Here is an 8,627-nt window from a genome sequence, read left to right on the forward strand (position 1 = left end):
CTAAATATTCCCACCCTATCAAAAGTCATGTGAATAAGGTTTACGCAACTCTTTAAAGGGGTCCTTTTACAAAGGTGCGCTGAGAAATGGCTTGCAGTAGTGTAGGTGCGGGTTTTGGGCGTGTGCCGATCCATTTTTCAGCACCCCTGTAAAAAAGGCCTTTTTTAAAATTGTTGCCGAAAATGGACGTGCAGCAAAATGAAAATTTCCGCCCGGCCATTTTGGGTCTGAGGCCTTACCGCCAGCCATTGACCTAGCGGTAAAGTCTCACGCGGTAACCAGGCGGTGATGACCTACGCGCGTCAAGTGCCACTTGGCACGCGGTCAGAAATAAAAATTATTTTTCAGACTCGCGTATTGGTTACGCGCCAAAAATGAAATTACCGCAAGAGCCACGTGGTAGCCGGGCTCCGTTTTGGCGCGCGTTGGGCACGCATAGATGCTTACGCGGCTTAGTAAAAGGGCCCCTAAGCTGGGTAAGAATTTACCTTAGTGTGCCCTTACGCAAGTCTTTCTCGCATGCTATGCATAGGCGCCCGGTATCGAAGGCTTGGGGAGGCTAAGCCTCCCCAGCCGCAGCGAGCTGGCTCCTCCCCCTCCCTCCGGATCCGGTCCTGGTCCCTCACGTTACCGACCTGACTCTTCGTCTTCGGAGCTGTCAGCGCTAACTCTCCTCCGCTGCGCTAGCGCTGCCAGCATTTGCACTTTAAAAATGGCCGCCGAGACTTCCAGAGGTGGCCTCGCGAGACCAGAGGTGGCCATTTTGAAGTGCGAAAGCCGGCAGCGCCAGCGCAGCGGGGAGAGTTAGCGCTGACAGCTCAGAAGAATCAGGTCGGTGACGTGAGTGGACCGGATCCAGAGGGCGGAGGGAGGAATTCGCCGAACAACTCGGGAGGGGGTGGCAGGGGAGAGAAGGGAGTCGCTGGGCATTTGTGGAAGGAGGGGAGAGAAGGGTCGCTGGGTATAATGGGTGTATGCAGGGTAGCGGAGAGGAGGATCATTACTGGACATGGGTGTATGGAGGGCAGGGGAGAGGAGGGTTGCTGTGTATGGGTGCTTGCAGGGCAAGGGGAGAGAAGGGTCACTGGACATGGGTGGATGGAGGGCAGGGGAGAGGAGGGGAGAGAGAAAAATGCTGGACATGGATGGAGGGCAGGGAAGAGTGAGGAAGGAGATGAGATGAGGGAAAAGAAAGAGAGGAGAAAAACTACACATGGATGAAGAAAATAGGCAGAAGCTGAGGACCAGAAATAATGAAGAAAGGAGGAAAGGAAAGAAATAAATGGAAAAGAAGCCCTGGAAACGGAGTTAAGAGGACAGATAGCAGCAGAATCGGATACTGGGCCAGCATGATCAGAAAAACAGTCACCAGACAACAAAGGTAGAAAAAAAATAATTTTATTTTCATTATAGTGTTTGGAATATGTCCACTTTGAGAATCAGGTGCTCAACATTAAAAGTTTATATTTATTTACTTATTTATGGCATTTTATCCCACATTAAACATGAATTAGGGTGTTTTGTGGCTCTACATGAGAATTGTGATATGATCCCTTGTTTCATATTGTTGACGGTCTGTGATGTTGTCTGTATGGGTGGTATATTGGTGTATTAGGTTCTGCCCAGTGTAATATTTATGGTACAGTAAGGTTCTGAGTGTGTTTTTGCACAAAATTGTGCATAGTGTTTTGCAGTTGAGCGATTGTGGTTAGTATATGCTTTGAGCAACCACTTTATTCTTTGACATATGATACATATCTAATATCTATATTTAATAAAAAGTATTGTGACTTTTATTTTTATTTATTTATTTTTTCTGTGTGTTATCAGACAATTATGGATTTAAGCTCCACCCCTAACCCCGCTCCCTTTAGCCTCCCCAAACAGTTGGGCCACCGACCGCCTATGATGCTATGGTATACTTTGCCATGCCCGTAAACCCCCCTTATTTTCTATTTCTTTCATTTACGACTGTGTACTAATGTTGGGTAGACAGGAGAATGTAGAGGCTGGACAAAGGACAATCCACCACTGCAAATGTTACTTAAACATGTTTTATTCACAGCACCAGTTTCGGGACCTGACATGGTCCGTGTTTTGGCGGAACAGACTACCTGCCTCAGGAATCACAATCAAACTCTCTGAAAGCAAAGTAAGGTATAAAAAATGCTGGAGCACATGTGGTTGTAAAGCACAAGGAAGCAAGTAAAATCAATCAGCTGTTTCCTGGCTGCTCTGTTTTATCAGTGCTGAGAAAAGACGGCTGAGGGGAAATATGATAGAGGTCTATAAAATAACGAGTGGAATGGAACAGGTAGACGTGAATCGCTTGTTTACTCTTTCCAAAAATACTAGGACTAGGCGGCATTCAGTGAAGCTACAAAGTAGTAAATTTAAAACAAACTGGAGAAAATATTTCTTCACTCAGCGTGTAATTAAAGTCTGGAATTCGTTGCTAGAGAATTTAGTAAAAGCAGTTAGCTTAGCGGGGTTTTAAAAGGTTCGGATGACTTCCTAAAAGAAAAGTCCATAAGCCATTATTAAGATGGACGTGGAAAATCCACTGCTTATTTTTAGGATACTGGGACATTAAAGGCTCCTGGGCGCTCTACAATATACAAGCAGATAAGTGTTGGAATTCCCAAATAACGGGTTACAACAAATGTTTTAATGAGAATTAGAAATCTTCCACTTACTTCACGTGTGGCACCTAATCACTCAGTTATTGATAGTAAAATTAATTTAAAAAATGGTATGGATGGTAGGGGGTCATCAATGATTAAACATTGTCACTGCAATTAAGCACAAGAGATATGCCTGCATGTGCAGCCTAATGTGACTATATGAGACTTCCCCAATATAAATATTAAGAATTATTTGGGTGCACCATTCTCTACTTTAAATATTTGAGTTGTATTTTTAGGATAAGCAGCATAAAATCTATTTTACTGTTTTGGGATCTTGCCAGGTACTCGTGACCTGGCTTGGCCACTGTTAGAAACAAGATGCTGGGCTTGATGGACCTTCGGTCTGTCCCAGTATGGCACTTACTGCCACCTGTATAGGAAGTGATAAGGGTTCCCAATTTGTGTTGCAAGATGTAGGCGGAGAGACTTACTGACCTGAACATATATACCCTGGAGGAAAAGAGAAAGAGGGATGATATGATACAGACGTTCAAATATTTGAAAAGTATTAACCCGGAAACGAATCTTTTCCAGAGACAGGAAGGCTGTAGTACTAGAGGACATGAATTGAGGTTGAAGGGGGGCAGACTCAGGAATAATGTCAGGAAGTATTTTTTCACGGAGAGGGTGGTAGATACTTGGATTGCTTTCCCACAGGGGGTGGTGGAGATGAAAACAGTAAGAGAATTAAAAAACGCATAGGATAAATACAAAGGAAATGACAGCACACTAGGGGTGGGAAGTACGACCGGGCTGCTGTGGTAGCCCAGCGGCACTTCCCATTTAGCGAGCGGTAAGCCAGCATTGGGCTTACCGCCGCTTAATAAAAGGAGCCCTATATGTGTAAATGGGAGCCTTACCTATGTCCCACACATGATCTGCTCAACTGTGCCCCCCTTGCAAATTCATGCTATGTAAGTTAAGTGGGTGTTTGCAGAATAACGTCTCGGTGCGCCAGGGGCGTAGCCAGACTTCGGCGGGAGGAGGGACCAGAGCCCAAAGTGGGGGGGGGCCCATTTTAGCCCGCCTCCCCCTGCCGCCATCCCCTCCCCCTCTGCTTCCGACCTCCCCACCGCCATTGCCGCTTCCGACTCCCCGTGCTGCCGCCGCTGCTTCCGCCCCCCCCACCGCCGCAAGGTACCTTTGCTGGTGGGGGTCCCCAACCCCCGCCAGCTGAAGTGTTTACTGTGCGCCAGTCTCGCGCTTGTCTCCTCTCTCCTGTTTCCAGTCACGCCATGACTGGAAACAGGAGAGAGGAGACAAGTGCGAGACCAGCACGGGACAGATAAACACTTCAGCTTATGGGGGTTGGGGTCGGGGGGCCCCAGCCAGCCAAACCATGGGCCCCAGAGCCAATTTGGGGGGCCCAGGCCCCCATGGCCCCCTCATAGCTACGCTACTGCTGTGTGCGTAAATGTTAGCGCCAATTTTATAGAACTGACACCCTAGTGCCACTGAATATAGGAATCATTTGAATTGTCTAGAGTAGATCTTTCAAATTATTCCTAAGCTCCCCGATATTTTAAACCATTTAACCAGCCAGGAATGGCACCTGGCTGGTTAAATGGTACTTAGCCGGCTATCGGGCGAGATTCAGCAGGAGATTGCTGGTTATATCGCGTAATATAACCAGCTATATGCTGATTTTCAGCGTGTCGCCGGCCAAGTTTGGTGGCCAGATATGGCCATGTCAATACCTGGAATATCTTTGGACAGTTCAAACTTAACTGGCCAGAGCTGAATATCGGCTTGGCTGGTTAAGTTGGAACCAGCCAAAAATAAACAGTCACTGGAAATCGCCCGGCATTGACTATCTGGGCACAGCACTGACCGCAGAAGGCAGTCCGGCTACCTCCTGCAGTTTGAATATTTGCCCCAAGATGTTTTACTAAAAATTGACCAAATGGTTTTCTGAGAATGGACCACTTTTGTCCTCCTATAAACATGACAATTCAGAAGTAACTACTTTTGTATGGGCTAAGGGTCAACATTCGTGGGGGTGCTTTTTTTCACTGTTCTTAGGACATAGCATATTGGAGTTTGTGGATTAACTGCCATATTGTTTCTTAGGACATAGCATACATAACATAAGTATTGCCATACTGGGACAGACCGAAAGTTCATCAAGTCCAGCATCCTGTTTCCAAAAGTGGCCAATCCAAGTTGCAAGTACCTGGCGAGATCCCATAAAAGTACAATACATTTTATGCTGCTTGTCCTAGAAATAATCAGTGGATTTTTCCCCACTGTCTGTTTTTTAATAATGTCTTATGGCCTTTCCTTTTAGGAAGCTAGCCAAACCGTTTTTAAACCCCACTAAGCTAACTGCTTTTGCCACAAAAAATTCCAGAGTTTAATTGCTCGTTGAGTGAAGAAATATTTTCTCAAATTTGTTTTAAATTTACTACTTAATAGCTTTGCTGCGTGTCCCCTAGTGCTAGTATTTTTGGAAAGAGTAAACAAGCGATTTACGTCTACCCGTTCCACTCCACTCATTATTTTATAGACCTCTATCATAGCTCCCCTCAGCCGTTTTTTCTCCAAGCTGAAGAGCCCTAGCCGCTTCAGCCTTTCCTCATAGGGAAGTCGTCCCACCCCCTTTATCGTTTTTGTCACCCTTCTCTGTACCTTTTCTAATTCCACTATATCTTTTTTAAGGTGTGGTGACCAGAATTGCACACAGTATTCGAGGTGCCGTTGCACCATGGAGCGATACAAAGGCATTAGAACATCCTCATTTTTGTTTTCCATACACTGTACAGTGTGTTTTCGATACATGCATGCTATTTTCCAACAATACTGGCCATTCCTCTTCCTATGCGCCCCGGCATCTTTCTGGGTTTTGCAGTTACCTGCTTATATCACTACTCATGTTTTCTACTCCATTTCTCTACCTCATGTGCAACTTTCTTTAAATCAATCACCTTACTTTCTAACTCTTCCTACTTTCTTACCCTTCTATATGTTACATCTTTGCTTTACCCTTCGCTATCAATTATAATGTTCTATTACATATTGTGTTGACATTGTAAATAGTATACCATGCCATACTTTGTATTGTTTTTGAATATTGTCACTGCCGTAATTGTCTATTGCTCATGTTTGATCTACTCTTACTGTACACCGCCTTGAGTGAATTCCTTCAAAAAGGCGGTAAATAAATCCTAATAAATAAATAAATAAGTAAATACTGTACCTGAGTCAAAAGTAGGTGAAAATCGATCGGTCAGTTGTACCCATGTGCAATTTTCACAAGGGAAGGTGTATGCAGATCTTCTACCCGTGCTGGCTGTTTTGAAATGTTAACCCTAAGTAATATCTTTGGATAGTTTTTTATATATGTATTTATTCATGCATGCATTTATTTTTATTTATTAGGGATTTATTAACCACCATTATGAAGACATTCATCCAAGGCAGTATGCAAGAGGAATAGCTTGATATAAACGGCTTAAGAATAGTAAATCTAGTTGCACTCAAATTGCTCACCAGAGTTTGACTCTAATTTTCTTGACTGGCTAGCAACATTTTGTGATCCTTCTTCCTTATAGTCCAACATATCCAAAGTTCTTGAAAACTCGTTTCCCGTGCTACAATCTTAAATTAGTGTCCTACCTACTGGACAGCAGATGACAGTCAGAAACCCCAGAAGTATGAACTTATGCATTTTCTCTTTCATCAAAGCAAGGACGGATCTCTCTAGTGGCCAGAGATGAATAGCCAGGGCAGAAGCCTTATCTACCTGTCTCAGGATACATGTGATCTTTCTTCTATATGCACACTGAATGGTATCAGCAGCCAATCAGGCTTGCTGTGTCTATGTATATGGTCCGTGTCTGCCATATGCTGATTAGCTAATAAGCTGTAAGGCTATTCTCAGAGAAAAAAAACATTACTTCTGTCCCAGGACACCAGCTTTTCTCATAAAACATGCTGGTCATAATTTGGAGACCAAGGAACACAGCCTTCTACTCAGAAGACCAATCTTCTGATCTTCCTATGGAAGGAGGATATGCTTCATAAGACAGAACAGCATTTGCTTTTCCTGGGGGGGGGGAGGGGAGATATGTTCTTCATGCTTCTGAGACTAAGGCCTACTCATCCCAACTTATAAACAAATTCATCACGAACATACTCACACCTCAATCTTTTCGGTACAAGGCCTACAGCTCTGGATCCTTTAGCCAACCTCCTTGCATCATCAGTCCTCCTCCTTACCAATATGAAGTCTGAACTTAAGACGGTTCTCTTTCAAGATGCCTTTTGTTAGTTCTTGCCCCACTACCAAACGCCCAACTCTTATTCATGAATAACTGAGTGCCCCTACTCCCTCCCCTACTTTTTCTGAGATAAATGGATTTTCTCACTTTTTCCCTCCGATTGTATTGTCAACGTACATACACTATCATCCTTTCTATATAAAATGGTATTGTAAGCCGCCTGGATGGTATTCCCGACAGGCGGATTAGTAAATTGAATTAAACCTGAAGATTCTCTTTTGAAAGTAGGTCTCTGCATGACTTAGTGCAAGTTGCTTAAGGGCCTATTTATTAAACCTTATCTTACCACAACAAAACCTTGTATTTGTTTACTCCGGAGTCTGCAACAACTCTCCGGCACTGGTATGTAAGCCACATTGAGCCTGCAAATAGGTGGGAAAATGTGGGGTACAAATGTAACAAATAGGATTTGTTACACTGCTTTTCTGTGGTTACAATCAAAGTGGTTTACATGCTACATACAAATGCTTATTTTGTACCTGGGGGCAATGGAGGGTTAATTAATTTGTGCAGAGTCACAAGGGGCTGCAGTGGGAATCAAACCCACTTCCCCTGCTTCTCAGGCCACTGCACGAACCATTAGGTCACTTTTTCACTGCACTGTGGCTAGCAGTACAACTGTGGTGAATGTTCCCATGTAGTTATCAAGTTCATTCTACGTTATCTTAGGATTTTGACCAAGCCTTTCCATTTGTATACTATTTTTATTTTTTAATTTGTTGCATTTGTATCCCACATTTTCCCACCTATTTGCGCAGGCTCAGTGTGGCTTACATAGTACCGTAAAGGCATTTGCCAAGTCCGGAAGAGAAACAAATACAAGGTGATATTGTGATCGAATAAGGTATATGTGTGTCAGGTACAATGGGGGTTGAAGGGAAGAAAGGTTACATGGTGTCCATTTTGATCTTTGGTTTTGCTGTATTGCAGAGTGTAGGTATCTATGTTGGGTCAGTGGGGTATGCCTTAGGGGTATCCCTAAGGTTTTAAGAGCGCACCAACCTGCCTAAGATAAGTGCAGTGTGCATTATTGAGAAGTACATTTAAAAAGTTGTGTAAGTCTTTTTTTGTTTATATAATTGGGATGGTGGAGGTTGAGTCAATGATTAAGACATTAACACGTGCAATGGATTCACATGTTGAGTGAAAAAAAACACCATTGTGCATTATATATGAGACTCTCCCTCACTTTAATCTAACAGCCTTTAAGACTATTATATTTGCATTTACACATTCTGTGAATATTTTTTGATATTCTAGAAATAAGCAGTCCATTTTCATAAGTCCATCTTAATAATGGTTTATGGACTTTTCCTTTAAGGAATTATCCAAACCTTTTTTAAACCCTGCTAAGCTAACTGCTTTTACCACATTCTCTGGCAACTGAATTCCAGAGATTAATTACACATTGCGTAAAGAAATATTTTCTACGGTTTGTTTTAAATGTACTACTAAGTAACTTCATTGCATGCCCCCTAGTCCTAGTACTTTTAGAAAGAGTAAAGAAGCAATTCACATCTATCCATTCCACTCCACTCAGTATTTTATAGACCTCTATCATATCTCCCCTCTTCTTCAAGCTGAAAAGCCCTAGAGGGGCATAATTGAATGGGGCACCCAAGTTTTCCTGAGGGCGTCCTCGCAGGACATCCCCGCGAAG

The 8,627-nt window shown here is 43.4% G+C and overlaps 1 protein-coding gene across 3 annotated transcripts in view; it reads left to right on the forward strand.

The window, feature by feature from the left end:
• Positions 1 to 8,627, forward strand: part of LOC115466310 (carbohydrate sulfotransferase 6-like) — a 135,040-nt gene that overhangs the window by 103,303 nt on the left and 23,110 nt on the right. The window lies entirely within an intron of this gene.

This window comes from Microcaecilia unicolor, chromosome 3 (genome assembly GCF_901765095.1).
Source record: "Microcaecilia unicolor chromosome 3, aMicUni1.1, whole genome shotgun sequence".
Taxonomy (NCBI): domain Eukaryota; kingdom Metazoa; phylum Chordata; class Amphibia; order Gymnophiona; family Siphonopidae; genus Microcaecilia; species Microcaecilia unicolor.